We start from the raw sequence: 21,780 nt of genomic DNA on the forward strand, positions 1-21,780 counted from the left end.
ATGGCAAAATACTGAAGTAGTAATATTAATAAATAAGTATGGGTAATGTCTTTTGACTCGTGTAAATTTAAGTGACTCAGAGCTGGGCAAAGCCATTGGTCTGACTCTCTCTTCTAGAATCATTAGACTCCAGTCATAAGACAGAAATTAAGGCAAGTGGCCATGTCTTGGGATTTGGTGGATGACCTTGTCTGACCAAGTTCAAAGTGCTCCATGGCATCTGCTTCTCTGCCTTCATTACTCAGTCTGCCCATTCTGTTGGGGAAGTGACTATATGCTTGGGGGTGTCAATCCCCCCATTCCATGATGAGTTTGAGGCCTATTAGTTACTCTGGTTTAGCCCATCTGCTAACATGGTTTTACCTAGGTACAGCAGTTGCACTGGCTGTCTGTAGTTTCTTGAAACCCCAGGTGAGAGAGCTGGGTGATAGAAACCAAAGGTGGCTGAGCAGTCCTGAAAAGGGTTCAGTATCCCTCACACAGAGATATAAGTCCCATTAATTCAATAAGAAGGCAGATGAGATTCAATTCCAAGCTGATAATAATAAACCAAATATCAGCTTATTTATGGACCAAAGACCTTTGGTGCATCTCAACTACTCAGAAGTAAAAGTGCCACACAGATCATTCATAAGTACATGATCTTGGAAAGATGGGCTGACATCTGAACTGATGCTGAGTGAAGTGAGCAGAATCAGAAGATTGTACACAGAAACAGCAAGATTATGTGATGATCAAGTAAGATAGACTTACCTCTTCTCAGCAATATATTGATCTAAGACAATTCCAATAGATTTGGGAGGGAAAATACCATTTGCATCCAAGAGAAAACTATAGAGACAATGCAAATCAAAGCAATTTTTTTTGTTTATTTGCTTTTTTCTTGTGGTTTTTCTCTTTTGTTCTGATTTTATTTTCACAACATGACTAATATGGTAACATATTTAAAATGATTGTAGATGTATAACCTATATTGGATTGCTTGCTGCCTTGGGGAGAGGGGGTAAGGAGGAAGGGAGGGAGAAAAGAAAATCTGAAACTCAAAATCTTACAGAAAGGAATGTTGAAAACTATCTTCACATGCAATTGGAAAAAAATAAAATACTATTGAATAAAAAGATTGAATACACCCACAATTTTCTCAACAGACCAATATCACCCAATGCTGAAGCCACTGGCCTTATACCTCAGGTTGCACTCAGTCCCTCTCTAATCAAATTTACAAATGAAGAAGAGATTTTGAATGCAATTAGGCATCTTTTAAAAGGCAAAGTACCTGATGCTGATTCTATTCCAGATGAGATTTTTACAAGACAGATGTTCTACTGCTCATACAAGAACTTAATAAAATCTTGGGGTTATATGGCAAGAGGAGAGTCTCTCCCAGGAGTTCAAGGATGCTCCATTGTCCATTTCTATAAAGGAAGAGGAAATCTGTGACAATCACAAGGGTTTTTTTCTTAGTGTCATCAAAATTCTTACTGGAGTCCTTCTTAATCAGCAGATCCTTGACCTAGAAGATGGTCATCTATCTGAGAGTCAGTGTGGCTTTAGAAAGTGGCCAAGAAATGGTTGTCATGATGTTTGTTGCTTGACAATGACAGAAGAAATTCTAGGAGTAGAATAGAGATCTATACACAATGTTCATTATCTGACCAAGATCTTTGATACAATCAGTCATGTGGGCTTATGGAAGAGCACAGTGAAATTTGGTTGCCCAGAAAAGTTCATCAGTATCATACTCCATTTTCATGATTCTTGCACAGGTCCTGAATAATGGACAATGTTCTCATACTTTCCCAATTACCAAAGAAGTAAAGCAGGGTGTGTGCTTGCTTCCACACTTTTTAGCATGATGTTTTCTGATGTTGTCAGATGCCTTCAATAAAGATGAAAATATCATTAAGATCAGTTCCCACACTGACAGTAAACTATTTAACTTAAAAAGGTTTTAAACCAAAACTAAAGTAGAAGGAGAATTGATGCACAGCTTTTTGTTTGAAGCTGATTACATACTCAAAGATACAAGAGTATAGACTGATTTTCTGCCACTTGTGCTAATTTTGGATGACAATTAACATTAAGAAAACATTCTCCACCAACCAGCGAGAGACAAAAAACAAGGGCTTTTAATGTCACTGGATCACAAAGTATTCAAGAGTTTGTAGGAATAAGACTGGAAAGGTAGGAAGTAGCCAGGTTCTGAAGGGCTTTAAAAGTCACATAGTATGCTTAAAACTATCATAGTTCCATATTGCTCTCCAGAACAGTTAGATCAGTTCACAACTCCACCAACAATGCATTCGTGTCCCAGTTTTGTCACATCCCCTCCAACATTTATCATTATCTTTTCCTATCATCTTGGGTGTGTAGTGGTACCTCAGAGTTGTCTTAATTTGCATTTTTCTGATCAATAGTGATTTAGAACATTTTGAAGCCTTTTTAATTTTCAGAAGGTATGCATGGATAATTTTTCAACATTAACCCTTCAAAACCCTGTGTTCCAATTCCCCCCTTCTCCCCACCTCAATTCCTAGATCGCAAGTAATCCAATATATGTTAAACATGGTAAAAATGTTAAGTCCTACATAATGCACATGTTTATACAATTAAGAAAAATCACAATCAAAAAGGAAAAAAATTAGAAAGAAAACCAAATGCAAGCAAACAACAAAAAGGGTGAGAATGCTATGTTGTAATCTACACTCAGTTCCCACAATCCTCTCTCTGGGTGTAGATGGCACTCTCCATCACAAGGTCATTGGAACTGGTCTGAATCATCTCATTGGTTAGAAGATGGCAACCGAATAGTGATGAAGCAGAAGGTGCCCATACACTGCAGTCACAACCCTGCCTACAGGTGACCCAGGTCAAAAGATCGTCTTCTCAGTGGACTGAAAAAACAGTGGACTCTGGCAGCCTTCTGGGGGTTTGAGCAGCCTTTTTGGGTGCTGCACTGCTCACCTCCTGGGGTGCCCTAAAATTGTCTGCTTTACGGAACCCTGCTCACCATAGCAGCCTGGGACCCCATCCTGTGGCCAAAACACCGACACATTTGTTCAAAAACAATGTGAGCACGCTTATGAACAACTTGAAATCCCGTAGACCTGAAAGACAAACACCTTGGGTTGCAAGAGAACTCAGAAGGGCATCCCTTCCAAACAGCAGCCCCCGGTGAAACCACACAGGCAAATGTAAGCCGGATTAGTGATACACATTTTCTGGGATGGCTTCGATGAAGCTGCTGTTGGTTTTGCAGTCAAAATGAATCCAGTCAACAAGGTTATATGCTCCCAAAAGGAGTGAATGACGGGCTCGTGACAGCGTGATGGCCACTTAAGGGAAACCGCCAGGCCACTCTCAAGCGCCTATGCTTCCACCACCCTGAAGCGGCCAGAAAAAACATTTATTTAAACCCTCATCATCAATGCGCCCAAAGAGGAGAAGCTTGTAGTTCTGGGTGGCTTTAGGACCGCGGACATGGCAGGAAGCCCTTGGAAACAGAGTTGGATGGAGTGGGAAGCGTCACGGTCAGCGCCCCTTACTACTCTTGTGTCTTGGGACCGCACCAACGTTGTCTTCCCCCCACCTAAGCACAACAAAGCCTTCTGAATGCGTCCTCACAGCCAGAAATTTAAAAAAAAAAAAAAAAAGGCATTTGTTGGACTATATCCTTGCATGGATTAGAGACAGCCGGCAAAGGCGAGGCGCGGGGCAGCACGCTGCCCAGGTCCTGGCCGTCTCCTCTCCAAACTCAACATTGGCCCGCCACAGAGCGCCGGCCTGACAGGATGTGTCTGAAGACCCGGCCCCACGGATGAGAGTGCGGAGGATGTCACAGGCTGGGAGGCGGCGCCGCATTTACCAAACTGGACCAGAACACTCAGAAACATCGGGACTAGTTTGAAGAAAATGACAGGCAATTTCAGAAGCCCGGCCCGGCGCCTGGGCAAGAAGGATCCGGGCATCGGTACGGGCACCAATGCCTCCCTGGGATTCTGGAGAGCCACGGCCTCCCGCCAGGGGGCGCTCTCGCACAGCCCAGGGGCCCAGCCCGCCCAGGAAGGTCCGCCGCCTGAGGCTGGGCAGTAGGAGCCGCCCTAAGGGCAGCCCCAGGTCTCCAGGCTCCCGCGATCGGCGGTTTCCCGGGCAACTCGGGTTCCGCCCTACCTCAACCTCCCGGACTATGCTAGTAGCGCTCTTTTCCTCCCCTCCCCACACCAGCTAGGGTAAGGCGGGAGGTATTAAAGGTTGCACCAGGGTTCAAGGACTGAAGAGTCCAGGAGGTCCAGAACGGGCCCTTTAAGAGCTAAGCAATGTGGGGGCGGGGCCGCCCCGCCTCCCGAGGGCAGGCATGCGCAGGAGCGCTCTCCCGCGGCGCCGGCCCGGTCCCTCTCTGCCCCCGCCCCTTCCTGAGCCCTTGGTTCCTTAGAAACGGCCGCAGTCCCGGCCACGCGCGAAGCTGCCGCCGTCTCCCAGCGCGCCCTCGCCCTCGCTCGCTCCTTCCCTGTGCCGTTCGGTCCCGCAGCCCACGTCCTCGCGCTCCGAGCTCCAGGTGCCGTCGGGCCCCGCGCTGGGCCGTACCTGGCCCCAGGACTCCCGGCGCGGCCTGAGGAGAGGATGCCGGCAGGCTCGGGCCGCACCTCAATGGGCCCCGCGCGCCAGGTGAGAGCGGGGAGCGGCGGCCCCAGCCGGGGAGAGGGGCAGACTGGGGCCTCAGGGAGAAGGGGCGGTTACCTAGGAGATGGAAGGGGCGGGGCCGGGGACGCTGTGATCACCCGCCTTCGGGGCTCAGTTTCCAGTTCTGTAAAACAAGGGGCTCGAACTCGATCACGGTCAGCAGCCCATCCAGTTTTGCGTCCTGGCATCTTGGCTGGAGCCGAGTTCCGAGGCGAGGAGCCCCAAGGTTCCTCCCCTCCCCCTCGTTTTAACGGGGAAACTGGGGATGCTGCGGTTGGCTGGCCCACGATCGGGGGCAGTGACAGAGGCCTCATTCGAACCCAAGACTCGCAGCTTCGTGTCCTGCCCTACTGCCGCCTTCACTTGGGTTCTGGCCTGTTCCCCCGACTCCCCCAAGGCTATAAGTCTGGGGGACTCCTCGCCCCTCCTCCCTTTCTCCCCTTCCCTTCGGGAGGGGGAAATTCCCTTCCAGACATCCTTGACCGCTGGTCTTCTGTCTGTGGTCACATCCTCTGAGTGATCGGAAACTGATGAAGGACCGGAGCAGCGGCCCTTTGTTGAATGCTGCCGATTGTCATCAAGTTGTTTGCTGGGTTCAGATGAGGAAGGAAGAGAGGGAGAGGAAGGAAAGGAGAAGGGGAGGGAGAAAAAAGGAAAGAAAGGTAGAAGAGAGGGAGGAATAAAGGAAAAAAGAGGAAGAGAGGAGAGAAAAGGAAAAGAAGGATGGGAGGTAGGAAGGAAAAGAGAGGAAAAAAGGGAGGAAGAGAGGAGGGTGAAAAAGGCAGGAGGAGAAAGAGAACGAAAGGAGGTAGGAAAGAAGAAAAAAGGGAGGGAGAAGAAAGAAAAGGGGAGAGAGAGGAGAAGAGAAAAGAAGGAGAGAGGAACGAAGAAGAGAGAAAATGGCATTATGCTGACTTTACAAACATTCTGTCATTTGTCACAACAACCATGGAAAAGTAACAGCAGCTCTAGTTTGCATGTCACTTTGAGAAAGGTAGATGGGATTGCAAGTGTAATTGCTATTTTACTGACCAGGAAACAGATTGAGAGATAAGTGATTTATCTCTAGTCCTACTGCTGATAACCTTCAGAGCTAGCTCAGTCTCCAGGAGACTGATTTCTGCTGTCCTGAAGGCTGTTCCCATCACACTGAATATACTCTTGACTATTAAGAGCCTTTTGGAAATCTGAACACAACAGCAAGGGTGCTGTAGGGAACCTCCTAGAACCTTAAACCTGGAAGGACCCAGCTTGGGGTGGTGGGAAGAAAACTGAAATCCATCCATAGTTCTTGGCTCAGTTCTTTTTTTCAACACTCTGACTTTTGCTTCTTTGATCTGGCTTGGATGATTCCTAAAACCCATCCTACCTCTAATAGTGTGTGACTTAAGTGATTACCTTACATTAGAAAGATATGATTGTGGAACTGACTGTGAAAAATGGAGCAAGAAAAACTAAGGAATGACAGCTTCTTATTCCTGGGCAACAGGTATTTCCATGAGCAGAAAGGACCTTGGAAATCATGAAGTTTGGCTCTGTCATGTTACAGAGGAGGAAACAGCTTGGTCAGAGACACATAATAGACTGTAAGCTTTTATGATCATCAATGGAACACTCTACCTTTTGACTTTTTGTTAGGTGAACTTTGTATTTCACTAACTTCATAATTCTGCTAAGGCAGTGAAGTTGAAATTGGAGCTTTAGATCCTGCACAGAACTGCCTCAGATTATGTTTTGGGAAAAGCCTGAGATTTGGGGAATTGGAAGAACTGTGTTTCAATGTTGTCACCTCACTTGTCTGGGCCTAGAAAGGAGGGAGTTGGATTCATTGATGCCCTTCATCCCTTTCCACTATAAACCTTTGCTTTATCAAAATGTCAAAAGCAGCTCTCAGAGGAATTATTAATCCTTCAGTACCTTAAGGATATGAGGTTTTTTATTAGCATGAGAAACATAGATAAGATTTTTAAATAGGACACACTTGCAAAAAAAAAAGTAATTAATCTGAAACTTCATGAGGATAGTTTACCTTTTTAAAAAATGTAATTTGACATAACTTTTGAATGATTCAATACTCAGACAGGGATTATTCATGGACTAAAATGTTAAAGCCCTACTTTACACAAGAATAAGAAATACTGGACAACTTGGAAGAACCTTATTAAATACATTTCATTAGTGCTTAAATCCTCATCTTCTGGTGTTTCAGGCTTATTTTTGCTTTTTTTAAAGGGAGCAGGTGGAACTAGAGAAACAAATGAAAGATGATATACCCATAGGAAAGCAACATGAGAAGTCCACAGCAAGTGGTATTCACAAAATTGCAGATTAATCATCCTGTAGCCATCAGATATAAATACATAAACATTATAGCGCAAGTAAGGTGCTTAAAAAGTTAAGCACTGAGTTACAATATGCTGCTATTTTTTGGTCTAGACCTATGATTTCATTGGTGGAAGGAGCACCCTTGACAGAGAATTCCCTCCAGTAACTGCTTAGCAATTTAGAGTCTTGAGAGTTGCCACATAATCATCATGAGTCAGGGGCAAAGAGAGGAAGCTAAGAGAAATTTAAAGATGTTTAAAGAAAAACAGGAATATTTCCAATTATGAAGTATCTAAAATCTAAAATTACTTAGAAATTTAAAGATGATTATAGAAAAACAGGAATTATCTAACTATGTATGTATCTCAGATCCACCATTTCTATGGTGCTACACCTACATTGTGAAGTGTGCTTATAGGAAAATTCTCCTTGGCAGGGCTGCAGAAAGAACAATTAGCCTGACCATTCTAACCAGTCTTTGGGACAGTGGTCTAAAGGATGGTCACAGAGAGTTCTCTCAAAACTTTCATTCCTAGGACTTTATAAGTTAGATGACATTAGGGAAGCATAGACTTAAATAGCTTTAAAGCAAATATGTAAACCCATCCATTGTAAATCCAGGTAATCTGATGCTTTACCTGTTTCTAATCTTAATGTTTATGCTCTTGTCCTGGGACATAGAGATTTTGGTTTTGTTAAAGTAGGCTTGCAGTGAACTTGACTGAAATTGCTAAGACCATCATCATCCCTCTTTTAGGAAAATTTGATAGGGATTCTTTGGAAATAGTATTTTATTTTTCCAATTACATGTAAAGATAGTTTATAAAATTTTGAGTTCCAGATTTTTTTCTCCCTCCCTTCCTCTGAATCTTTCTTCCCAAGATGTCAAGCAATCTGATATGTTATGCATGTGCAGTCATGTTAAACATATTTCCATATTAGTCATGTTGTGAAAGAAGAAACAACAGAAGGGGAAAACCACAAAAAAACAAAAAATAAAGTGAAAATAGCATGCTTTGATTTACATTCAGACTCCATAATTCAATCTCTGGAAGTGAATAGTATTTTCCAATATGAGTGTTTTGGAATTGTCTTGGATAATTGTATTGCTCAGAAGAACTAAATCAGTCATAGTTGATCATTGCACAAAGTTGCTATTATTATGTGAGGTGTTCTTCTGGTTTTGTTCACTTCATTCAGCATCAGTTCATGTCTGTCCAGGTTTTTCAGAAGTCTTTCTGTTCATCATTTCTTCTAGAACCTATAGTTCTATCTATTTATAACATATTATATATAATATAGAGAATATATAAATATATATATAATATAGAGAATATAAGTTATATAAATATATAATAGAATATAGAATATATCTATTATATATGTATAGTTCTCTCTGTATATTCTAACTTCTTATAGTATTCCATTACATTCACATACTACAACTTGTTCAGCTATTCCCCAATTGATAGACATCCCCTCAATTTCCAATTCTTTGCCACCACAAAAAGACCTATTACAAATATTTTTGTGCATGAGGTCTGTTTTCCTTTTTTATGATCTCTTTGGGATACAGGCTTAGTAGTGGTATTGCCTCAAAAGATATGCACAGTTTGATTCCCTTTGAGTATAATTTTGACATGGATTCAGAGAGTCTTTGTTTTGTCTTGGAGGGGAATACAAATCTCAAGGCTTCTTAAATTTCTAACACTTCCAACTCAGAAATTTTTATGAGGCCCCAGGTTTATAGGTATATAAAATAAGGATGCAAATCAAACATTTACCAGTAATAAGTCATAAATTTATTTAAAAACAATTTTTGGCCTACATGTAATTTTACCATTCCAAGATCAAAGAAATTTGCATACTAATGAGATGGATGAGATGGGGGAATATTTGATACTGTGGGACACAGAGTATTAAGAATCTTTTTATTGTTGCCAAGTTTTTCGGAGTCCCCATACTTAGATTTTGGATTCATATGGGGTCATGATCCATGAATATTTAAGAATATTTGACATATCTCATTATTGACATATTGACATTATTTGACATATCTATTATTGATTAGAACTTGCAGTGTACAGTCATTTTAAAAGAAAGCTAACAGTTACTATTTTAATAATTTTTATTCTTTTATCATCAGCTAATAACTAGAAGAGATCTGAGAAAAGATCTGGGCCAACAGCTTCATGTTGAGATGAAGAAAATGAGATAGAGTGGGTTGGGGTGTGTGTGACTTTGTCCAAAGATACGAATTGGTATAAAACTGAAACTAAAATTCGGTCTTGTTCCTCCTCATGGTCTTTCCATTCCCCTCAGTAGGCACTGTTATTTTTATAGTTATTGGAATGACCCATCCATTGATGATAAAGGAATGTTAAGAAAAAAAATTTTTTTTATATATTTTTCCAGATCTGTGATCTCATTAACATGGACAATAATCCAGATCATGTTACTTCCATGCTTTCTCATTTTGTATGACTCTTGTCTGTATTCCCCTTATAAATCTTCCCAGAATGTCTGCCTAATGTATGAGCTTCCTCTGGACCTCTGGATTTTGCATGAGAATCAGTGAAACACACATAGGTACTGATTTTTAAAAGATTTTTAAAAGAGATGAAAAAATAGGTACACAATTTAGTAGCTTTTATTCTTTTCTCAATTACTTTTTTCTTAGCATAATAACATATGTTGTGTTCTGTCAACTGTTTGTCAATCTTTTTTCAGATATACAAAAATCATTTCCTCAAAATTATGTCATTTCTTCTTTTATGCAGCCTTAGTCTAGGATGAGCTGTTCTTCCCATCTCTAGTTTTTGAGAGCCATTTCTATTTCCCTATGTAGCTACACATAAAGATTGTGATATTAAAGGCCAAATGTGATGACTTCATATAGAACTGGTGAAAGATGTTTCCCTTTTTTTGTCTCTTCCAGTGTTTTTTGGATTGAACTAATTTAATTGACTTTCTAAAGTTTTCTTCAAATTTTCTTTGCCTCTGCTACTCTTTACATATGTGTATGTATGTCTGCACATTATGCATATAATCCTAAGTACAAAAGACTTAACAAAAGCTTAAATGTGAGCAAAGAAGTTAGAAAAAAAATTTTAATAGTCATTAAATATCAGGATAAAAGTCATCATTAGCTTTATAGGATTGATATATAATAGAACTATGATAACCTGGATTCTACTTTTGCCTATACTACTTTTTCCCTGTGGAGCCTTGGATAAATAATTTCTTATTTTCCTTATTGCAAAATGGTTGGGTCAGCTAGCTGATAGGTTTTCTTCTAGTTTTCAATCTAAGATTCTGTATCCCCATTCACTGTAAATGAGCCATATATTTGAAATCATTAGTAGTTCCTTTGAGTTATTTTATAATATTGTGATTTCATATATAAGATGTAGTACATAAGGGATGCATAATTGTAATAATATATAATTGTCAGCTTTACTAAGCAAAAATGAAAGCCTTTCTGCATATATTTATTGAGAGATGAGATAGAACATTGAAAGGCAATCATTGTGAGGGAGAACCCAAGGCAAGGGGGGATTTGGTAAGTTTTGGTTGTTTCTCTGAGTCAACATTATTAACTGGATTTATGAGAACATTTTCTCAAACTTTGCTATATTATACATAGAAATTAATTTGCTTTTTGGCCCAGATCATACAAAACCAAGGAGGCAAGACAGTGAGACACAAAGGCACATGTACAATAGAACTCTGGGCCATTAGGTACCTTGCTTTGAAGATTTAGGACTGAACTGGAAACTCCTTCATTAGAGAGCTGAAGGGCCCCATGACTTTAACCCTTTGTCAGAAAAGGAGCTTGACTTGTAATTTGGGAGGCCTTGGTTTATTTAATCTCTCTGAGTCTCAAGTTTCCTCATCTGTAAGATGCAATGTAAAAATATTTGCAGCACTCTGTACCTTACAAGATTATTGTGAAATTTATGTATTATAAACCAAAAAGTGCTACATAAATGTAAAGGAATTATTTCAATGATTTCCTGAGATCACACAGCTAATAGCAAAGCTAGAACTAAAACCCAACTCATTCCCTCCTAATCAAACACTGAATAAAGACCCTTCTAAGAAGGAACTTGTAGCAAAGTTTTGCTAGTTTAAGTTTGGGATAACAGTAGGTACATTTGTGGAGCCATGTGCATTTATTGAGATTTTCTCTTCAGAGGTTTGGCAATTGTCAATGCTGTAAAGTTACCCATACATATAACCTGTAAGTAAAAGGCTATTAAAATTTAAAAAAAAAAAAAAGATTTTCTCTTTAGAACAAATAATATGGAAGATTTATTTAGTCAGGATTGTTAAAGTTTCTCCAATTGCCATGTACTTCTGACAGATAATTAACATTTCTTAGTCTAGGACAGTTAGTTCAAATAGTCAAGCTTAGACTGTAATAAAATCATTGACAGTGTTTGATAAGAAAGACCACATGGAAATTAGGAAGCAGAGAACTAGTAAAATTAATAGAGAATTTGTAGAGTAAATGGTCTTATCAACTTTCACTAAACACATTTCCTAGTTTCAAGATAGCAGTGAAAGTGAAATAGGTTTACAACAGATCACCTGATTTGTTACTCCTGATATTGGAAGTTGTAAAGCAGATGTCAGGAAACAAAAGAACTGAATAAACATTTAAACCCATTGTATCTAAATTATTCTAAAGTCTTTAATGTTGCACATATTTTAGGGAGTCTAACTCTACATTTGGAATCAATGCATTTTATATCATAAGTATTTAATGTACATTTGTTGAATATGAGAATTGCAATGGGAAAAATGTTTTAGAGAATATAAAAATACAGTATGTCAGTACTTCAGTGGATTCATGTTTTCATCTTTAGGCACTTTCCATAGTTTAATCAATAAACATTCCCCTAAGTCTTTTTCTGTTATGTGGATGTCAGTGGTATTTCTATGGTTGAAAATCATGGAATACCATGATCTCATAGGAAGGAGAAATTTTATATTTGACCCAGACAGCAATGAAAAGACACATTATAGGCTTAAGTTACAACTCACTACATGTAGTAGTGATGATTGTGGAGGCTAGATTGAGAGTCCTCAGCATGTGGAGCATCATGAGGAAAACATTTCATTGGTTAACTAACTCCTGATTACATTTAGTTGTCTGAGAGTTGATTTGAACTCATTCCTTCATGACTTCAGGCCAGCACTTTATTCCCTAACTTGTTTAAAGAACATGATTTGGAGTCAGAGTATCTAGATTAGTAGAATTTTGTTCATTCTTTGACTTTTCATAAGTTATTTAACTCTGAATCCTCATCTATTAAGGAAAAGGTTGGATTAGATGATCTCAGATTCTTTTTCTGAATCATCTCAAATTCTTCAACAAGGTAAATTGATGTCACATTAAAAAATAAACAGGAATGTAAGAAGGAATCAAATAGTCCTACTTTGTTTAAAGATAGAAAATTCCTAGTCTAAGATATGCTTTTTTCACAATTTCAGCCCAGAGGAGACGATTTTTAGATCCTAGCCCTTTGTCCCTGTCATCAGCAGTTCTCACATCAGCCTTGTGACAGGCTGCCACTAAGTCTGTGACCTAAATAGCACCTCCTGGACTGCTGGGATCAGCCCTGGCAGATTAATCCCAACTCTCCCAAAGCCATTTATAGGGAGGGTTTCCTCCAACTCACTCCCTACTAGGGAACATTAGGAATAAAAGCCACAAAGCATATGACCTAAGTCATTTCCTGGTGCTGAAGTCTCACTTCTACTGGGACCATCCAGTAAGTGGAAAAGGAAAAAGCATCTCCATTGTTTTGTTTTTTAATAAGTTTTTATTCATAGCTTTTGGTTCTTACACCATTGTTACTTATCCCAAAAAACTCCTTCAGGAGAGTCATCTCATAATAAAATTTTTAAGAGAAGAAAAAAATTCAGTTAATTGGTTAAATTATTGAAAAAGGTTTTTTTTAAATGGGTGATATAGTAACATGTCTGAACTTTTCACTTGGGTTGGGGGTATGCTCTCATATTTCTCTTTAAGTCCTGTCTGATCTTTCTAGTTTTGTTCCACTCACTTCTGATTTTTTTGCATATGGTAGTGATTTTTTACTCTCTTTTGCTGAAAATACAGTATTGTGTCTCTTCATATACTTAACTTCCAGTTTCCACTGGCTCTCTTCCCCTCACTCCTGATCCCCTCTTTTCAATTGTTACTACCCCTTTTTCCCTCTGGAGATTTGTTTATTGGTGCCTTTTTCTCTTTCCTGCTTTTTTCTGGTTATATAATTTCCCCTTCCTTTCTACCCTTCCCCCATCCCCCTCAGTCTCCTTTCCTTCAGCTAATCCTGTTCACGAGTTGGGGGGATGTTTTTGCACTCCTTTCCAAACATTATTTCTCTTACTGTCTTCATTATCTATCCTCTTTTTCTGTCTGCTTTAGACCTTCATTCTCTGATTCATGACCTCTGTGTTTATCTGGGTTTTCTTTTTTCTGTTGTACTCATACAGTCAAGGCTTCCAAAGTATCCAGTCTAGGCTTTCCCCTCCCTGTGGTTTCTGCCACCACCGTGTAGAGCTTGCCCCATTAATGTTTCTATTATGTCTCACTTCTGCAAGTGTCACAGAATATACTGTGCCATGGGAGGGCGCAACCTACCATGTCCTCGATTAGGTAGCCCACCACTGATAATACTTTTCTCTGGCTACCTATTTTATCCCTTTTGTTCCCAAATATCCTCCCTGGGGCCATGTTCTCCCACTCCTCCATGTGACAGTTACTTCCAGGGATCTAGCTCCTCCCTTCTTCAGGACAAGTAGACTTTTCAAATGTCAAATTCCCCAGCCAAACCTAGCACAAGATCCCCCTTTCCCTTTATGGACTGTCTGTTCACACATTGGAGCAGTTTTCAAGTGGAAGGCAAAAACTCCTTCCTTTCCTCCTTTTTCTGTTTTTTCCTTCTTTTCTTCACTTGCTCTCCTGGAGGCTCTTTTTTTTTTTTGAGACATCAAGATGAGTACCAATCCATTCTAGCCCCTGATTTGACCTCAGCACATCATATAGTCTTCATTCTGTCCTTACCCCTTCCATGTATCCTCCCATGTTGTAATAGAGGCCCACAAAAATATTGATTTACATGTAGGCAATATATTGCTCGCTTCTGTCCGCAATGCCCTCTGTCTCTTTATTTTACCTCTACCAGATATCCACCTTCATCCTGTCTCCTGAACAATTAAAAAGAAGTTGTTTACTGCTCTCTCTTCTGTTGCTGCTGATGGCTTGGCTGCTGCATTTATTCACCATTTCTGTTTGTTGTTCAGGGTTCTTGAGAAGCAAACAATCTCTTCAGTTCTGGCTTTCTAAAAATATTTCATACATTTCTTTATTACTGACCCCTCATCTTTTTTCATTTACAGGTAAGCTCAGATTTGCAGGGTAGGTCACTCTGGACTTGCATCCCAAACTCCATTACTCTTTGGAATATGTACTTCTGTTCCCTCCTCTATATTTTTTAATGGGTGCAAAATAGTCACATATTCTTTGAAGGTCTTTTGTATTTGAAGGTCTTTCTCCTGATCAGTTGCAGAACTTGTTTTTAAATTAAAGTTTCCAATTGTTAAATTTAACCACTATATAACTTGGAGTTCTCAGTCTTGGGTTTTTTCAGGAGGTAAATTGTGAATTCTGTGCTTCCACAGTGGTCTGGGGCAAAGTGTGGTTGCTTGGCCCCTGATCTGAGCTTCGTAAGTGTGTTCCACAGGTTTGGGTCAGAGAGATTCATTGTCAGAACTGCAGGCTGGGTTTCTGCTCCGGTTGTTCCTCTGGAGGCTGGAATCGAATCCTTGGCTCTGCTCCTGGCTTCTGGGCCATACCACTGCTAGCTCTTGAACTTGCTTCTTGCAAGTCTAGGCCCTCACCTTTCCTTACACCAGTATGCCAGAGCTGGGCAGGTCTTTTCCTCAGCCTGAATCTGCTGCCAGTTGTGATCCATTCCAGGCCATGTATCCTGTTAAGGGCCAGGCTGCTTTGGAAGCTGAGACATCTCTCTGACTGTGTCCCAGTGCGAGTCTGGGCTGGAAAAATGATTCACTGACTTTTTCTTGTATTTCTCTTTCAGAATTTGATTTGGTATGTTTGTTAGATCAGTTCGGGGATGTAGGGTGGCAGGGAAGCTTGCTGTACTACTCTGCTACTCTGTCCTGACTGCCCTCCATTCTCTTTCCTCCACAACTGGCCCTCTTGTTCAGATACTTATCCCTTCTAGTCTAGGCTGTTGACATAGTCTCTTCACAATTAGTTCTGCCTTCAACTCATTCTGCACACAGCTGCTAATCTAATTTTTCTAAAATATACCTCAGTAGATGTGTCTCCTCATTTGCGTACAGAGTAAACATGTCTTTAGTTTGATCTTGGAAGGCCTTCACATTCTGGGTCCAACCAACTTTTCCAGGCTTTTTAATGTTACTCCCATACCCCCAACCAAACTGAACTGCTTGTGGCCCACCCTCTGCCCCGCCCCCAATTCCCTGGCATGAAATAAACTTTTCCATTCTTATTCTCTGAGTCCTTCAAAATGCCCCCTCTTGGAGGAAGCCTTCCATGATTTAGTGCTTTTTCACCTCAGGTTTTCTTGTATTTACCTACCTTTTTTCTGTTGTATCATTGATCTACTTTTCTTATTTTTGTCTTTATATTCCCAGTGCCTTTAAGTACATGCAGAACCTCTTATCACATTACTTGGCTCTTAACAATATGTAAAAGATCTTTTACCATACCTGTATTTGCCACAGAAATAGCCAATTCTTTCCAAATCTGACTTTTTCTTTTTTTTTTTTTTTGCAAAATATAAAATAGGAAGCAATGAAAAGAGTTCGAATTAAGCAGGCTTCTAAATAAAAACTATTTAAGAATGTATGATTTAGAACTTGAAGAAACCTCAACAATCATCTAGTCCTATCCCTGCACCTCCATCTTATAGTTAAGGAAACTGAGTCTTCAGTACTGGGAATTGTCTTACCATGGAGGTGACAAAGAACTGGGATTCAAAACCAGGTCTTCTAACTCCAAATGTATTACTCTTTAGAGGTAGCCAGGTGGTACAATGGACAGAGCTTGGAATCAGGAATGCCTGAGTGACCCTAGGCTAGAAATTTAACCTCTGTTTACTTGTTTCCTCACCTGTAAAATGGGCTAATAATAGCACCTCCCTTCCAGGGTTGTTGTTGAGGATCAAAATTATTTGTAAAGCACTTGGCACAGTATCTGATATATATGTAGATATTCAATAAATGCATATTCCTTTTCCCCTTACATTATACTGACTCAAAAATAAATCAGGTTACAATTTTGTTTTAACCAATTTATTTTCTCCCTAACACTTCTCAAGTATAGGAAAATCATTAATTCTTGTTTTCTTTACTATATATATTTAAACACGATGAAGACAGGAGTCTGTTTTGCTTCACTGAAACACTAGTGGAAACAAAATATTATTGATCTTACTGCCAAGACTAAAGCTCTTTTCGGAGATGCTTGGTTCTAAGAAGTTGTGGAATGGCCCAAGATCAGTGCTGTACCCAGTTTTTGTTACTCTCGGGCCCCAGAGGACCTCATTGGGTGTGAGCATTAAATCTTGAGGAGCTGGTGGTGGCCACTCCATAGCAGTCTCATCCAGGATGCATGACCATGCTCACTGCAGCAGTTCCCAAAGAGTCTGATCTTGAGCAAGAGGAACCTTGTTTTCCCCTGCTGAGTGTCTGATTTTAGGGTGAAGATGAGGAATGGCCTTTTCATTTAAACTGCCTGAATTATGTTGTAGGTTTAGTGGCTCTGTTATGATAATCTGTTTGCAAACAAGTGACAGATGTGAAATCAGCTATTATTGAGTGCTACTTAAGGTTTTTGAGTTATAGTTGAAAGAAGAAAAAAAAAAAAGCAGAACTGAACCTCCTCCTGTAATGGGGAGTATCAGAGTACCTGTGACCTGGCAAAAAGATTGGACTGTTGTCATCCAAGTCATGGGAAAGTGGTCACCATCTATCTAGTCTATGAGGTTAGGACACCATAGGAAACTTCAGCTGGACTTGGTTTGAGGACTTTTCCTTATATCTGGCATTCTCCGCCTCCCCCCCCCCCTTTTTTTTTAAGCTGGGCTACAAAATTATAGGTGTAGGGGCTCCTGAATAGGACCTTCCTCTGCCAAGACAAATCAGCACCTCCTCTGAATTTAGAGTCTTAGAATTGCCCATGGCACTGAGAGATTTAAGTTATTTAACTAGGGTAATGGCTGCCTGTCTTCCAAACTCTAAGACCAGGTCTCTATCCACTTTAGCACACTCACTCATTCATCCCCTTGAGAAAAAAAATAGAACCTTATATAGTTATTTATCAGGCAACCAATAAATATGAAATAGCTCATTGATGTAAAATACTGTATTCATCTCAGTGAGTGATATACAAAAACAAATAAGGAATGATTACTACCTTTGTGGTATTTATAGCCTTCTTGAAAATATAGTCAAAATTCACATGAAAAGATAATTGACAATAAAAGGGGAGAAAATAAGATGCCTAATATATCACTGTTGGATAGTGATCTAGATAGTCCTCCTGGAAGGGTGGGATTTTGCTGGACTAGAAAGGGTTGAGCAGGATTTGGATGAAAGGGAGGCATTGGCACAGGGAGGACAGCATGAACAAAGACAGAGAGGAAGAAAGATTTACGGTTTGTTCTGGAGCTAATGGATACATCAGTCTTAAGGGAGCATAAAGTTCATAGAGCCCATACTGAGGGATAAAGAGAGCTGGGTTGGATCCAGATTGTAGAGGACCTTGAATACCAGTTTAAGGAGTATGGGTCTCATTCTGTTAGCAGTGAGCATGTTAAAAGTTTTGAATGGGAAAGGAATAGGTAACAAAATGAAAGAAGTTTTTTTAAGAAAAATTCAAGGGCTATATGGAACTTGGGGATAAGAAAGAAGCCCCAGTATTGAAATAGTCTGACTGTAGGGTGGTAAGAGTTCTGAATGAGGTGGTTGCAGTAGGAACCTAAAGGAAAGCATGTATTGGTGCAACAGATATCAGGGACATGAATGAATACTATTCAGGATTTGACTTTTTAACCCATTATGCCACCTGATACTTAAGATTAGTGTTGTTTAATATGGAAATATGTTTAGAAGAATTACACATATTTAACCTATATCTTATTGCTTACTATCTTGAGGAGAGGGAGATAAAGGAGAGAGAGAAAATTTTGAAACACAAAGTCTTACCCCAAAAAATAACTGTTGAAAACTATCTTTGCATGTATTTGGAAAAATAAAATACTATTGAAAATTTAAAAAACAGAAACCCAAGTTCATGGGGGGAAAAGATTATTATTACTTAATCAGTTTGACAAAGTAAGGATATCAGCTACTTTTGCCCTTCAGTTCAAGGCTTAGTGATAATAGTATTAGGCTTTAGTCTAACTCCAGATTATTAGTGTCACCTGTTGCTACCCGGGCCTTCTTGATGCATAGAGAAAAGCATAATAACAGTAACAATAATAGCATTCATATGATGATTTAAGATTTGCAAAGTACTCTATGAATATTTCATGTGATCCTTACCACAGCCCTGGAAAAGGAAGTATAATCATCTTCACTATTTTGCAGATGAGGGAACTCTGCGGGTGGAGGTTAAATGTTTTGCCCAAGATCACAATCCAGTTGATCTGAGGCTGAATTTGATCTCCTCTGCCTTCTGACTACCTACCCAGCCCTTCATCCTCTGGGTCTCAGTGCAAGCATATCTTTGTCAGCACTGAGTCCTACCAATGGCGGACATAAAGCTAGGCAGGCAGGCAGGCCCATTCAAAAGCCTCAAACTCATTTCTAATAGCACATATCTTTTGCAGATTTCATTGATTCAGAGCATATTGTAAATATGGAAAACTGAAACACGCACATATATATTTTTTCTATGAACAGTTTCAGTCCTATTAAAATATGAGTCTGAATATAGGGGGAAAAAAATTTAAGAAAATATCATGGAATCTGTGCAGGAGTAGGATTTGCTTTAGTTTTCCAGGCCGAACTCAGCACGAAAGGTCAGCTCTGCTTCCTTTTGGGGATTAGCCATTTTTAAAGCTAAAAATAATCTTTGCTTTAAAACTTTCCCATAGAACCACCTCAGTCTTGTACTTTGTTTTTCTTCCTTTTAGGGATTTAGTAGAAACTAGACAAGAAAGGGAAAAAGTCTTAAAACCAGTCTTTGCTTTATCAATGTGTAATTTTGTTGTTGTTGTTGTTGCCAGTCTCTGATTATCTCCATAAAAAGGGGACAGAAGGAGGAAAGGGAGCAGAAGCTTGTTGTATCCTATCTTGCTGGGAGAGCAATAGGGGGCAGATGGCTACTAAGGCCCCAAGCGCTTGGCTGGCCTCCTTTCTGAGGTCTCAGAAAAGCAGTAGCTCCCCAGGGAGTTAGGCCTGATTGTTAATTCTTTGGGAGGCCCGTTCTTTTTACCAGCCTAGCTTCATGTTAACAGTTCATAAAACACTTTGGATTATTTTATATACTGATAAATATATTATAACACTTTAGGTATTATATTTCATTGCAAATGTTCTTTCATTCCCACTGATAGGTGCTATTAGGGCTTTAAAACTCTATTGTTGAATTACTCAGGAAATTGTCCATTGTGTCAGAGTCTTGTTTCTTAAACAAATTCCTTTGGGCTTCTCTCTGACTACAACTGGGTGGGCACCCTGGGCTTATCAGCACAGGAAACTGACTTGTGCTTGGCTTTATGGGTAGTAAATCTAACTAAAAACCTTTTTGAGGTTTTAAAAGCAAATGTTGGTTGCTAGAATTTGCAAAGAATTCCATCCCAACTGCCCAATAAAGAAATAAAACTGAGATTTTAAATAGAATTTGGAGCTGAAAAGTACCATAGAGGTCATATAGTTCAGCCAGAATGCAGAAGCAGGCTTAGAGTAGAGAAATAACTTGGCTTCCACAGCCAGTAAGGAGCGGATCTTCTGACTCTATCCTGTGTGCTTTTCATTACATCTTGTAATTCTTCAAATCTGCCTTATTTCTTTGGGTAATCATTGATTTTTTTTTTTAAAACCAGAATTTCTTGGGGGCCTACTCTTTTTAACCAAAAATTGTGATATGTGCTCTGACAAAAGAGATTCTTTCCAAGCCTTGTAAAGATATACTTTCCTTTAAAAATTAGGACTGTTTCATAGAATTCAGGAAAGGTATACATTGTGTATATAGAGACACATAAAAACACATCTCTGATTTCTTTCTTCTTTTCTTTCTTTATCTGAGGTCACTGTTTCTCACACAGTTTGCTTTCTGAAACATCACTGTATTTTCAGGGTTTTCTTGTTTGGAACAAGAGTTAGCTGCTACTTTCTTGTATTTCTCTTTTTGAAAATATTTTTCAGTCTATAAGTCATCTATAATTACTGAGTCCTCAAATTCTCAGACCACTCATGAAAGACAAATCACATTATTTGAAGCTGAAGCTTCTAGTAAGAGAACGAATTCTGACAGATCACCGAGTGCATGGATAAGCTAAGAGAAGTCCTAGTGGGGATCATTTGAAAAGAGGCTGAGATAACATAGCATTTGTACTCTTTCTGTTGTTTACATTTTTGTTTTTCTTCCCAGGTTATTTTTACCTTCTTTCTAAATCTGCTCTTTCTTGTGCAAGAAGATAACTGTATAAATATGTATACTTATATCGTATTTGACATATACTTTAACATGTTTAACATGTATGGAACTAGGGGAGGGGGTGGAGGGAAGGAGGGGAAAAGTTGAAACAGAAGTGAATGTTGAAAAATTACCCATGCATGTTTTATCAATAAAAAGCTATAATAATAAAAAAGAAGTAAACTTTCAAAATTGTTTTAAATTGCCAAAAAAAAAAAAAAAAAGAGGTTGAGATTAGGGCAAGTAAGTGGCAGAGTGGCTAGAGCCCCAGCCCTGAAGTCAGGAGGACCTGAGTTCAAATCTGGTCTCAGACACTTAACTTCCTGATTGTGTGACTCTGGGCAAGTCACATAATCCCAATTGCCTCAGCAAAAAAAAGAAAAGAGGCCAAGGTGATGGCCATAGAAAAGCCAACTAGGAAGATCTAATATTTCAATTTAAAAAGAGTCTAAGCAGAAACAGAAATAGCTGTTAATCTGTTAATAGTGAGTAGCACATCAAGCTTGGCTTGTAAAGAACTGAAATGGGGCTACCTCAGCCCCTTGATTATCCTGTTGAGACTTAGAGTGACTTTCGTATTTGTGTCACCTTAGAAAAACTTGTGTCAATACGGAACTGGACTTAGAATCTTCTCTTGTTAAAGGATTGTTATGGACAACCTGCTTTTCTTTTCCGCTTTTAATTTTAATTTAATTTAATTTTAATTCTGCTTTAACCACAAATTTAATTTAATAATTCCGCTTATATGAAACAATGCCATAAAGAGAGAGTGTGTTTTGTCTAGCTTGGTGTATTCAAATATGAGCTTCAAGAAGTCAATCAGGGAAGACTTTACTTGTTCTGTTGATTATTTTTATTTGTTTGACAAAATAGTCCCCAAACCAACATTTTCAAGAGTAGGAATGTGATTTGGCAGTTAGAAAGATATCTGCTTGTTTCATTTCCGAATTTGTCATTGATCTCTTCAGTAATCTTAATTGCTGCCTGTCACTGTCTTTTGTTGTATTCTTTATTGGTCCAGTGAGAGTATTGCCCTTCCTTGTAGGAGTAAACTTCTCTTCCAACAT

The 21,780-nt window shown here is 39.4% G+C and overlaps 1 protein-coding gene across 1 annotated transcript in view; it reads left to right on the forward strand.

Annotated features, from left to right (window-relative positions):
• Window positions 1-857: 857 nt before the first annotated feature.
• The window catches only part of GFOD2 (glucose-fructose oxidoreductase domain containing 2), a 65,065-nt gene continuing 44,142 nt past the window's right edge, over window positions 858-21,780 (forward strand). The window contains exon 1 of the mRNA XM_051974983.1: window positions 858-4,665. The gene's annotated coding sequence lies outside the window, so the exon portion shown is untranslated. The remainder of the gene's footprint in view (window positions 4,666-21,780) is intronic.

Source organism: Antechinus flavipes, chromosome 2, assembly GCF_016432865.1.
Source record: "Antechinus flavipes isolate AdamAnt ecotype Samford, QLD, Australia chromosome 2, AdamAnt_v2, whole genome shotgun sequence".
Lineage (NCBI taxonomy): Eukaryota > Metazoa > Chordata > Mammalia > Dasyuromorphia > Dasyuridae > Antechinus > Antechinus flavipes.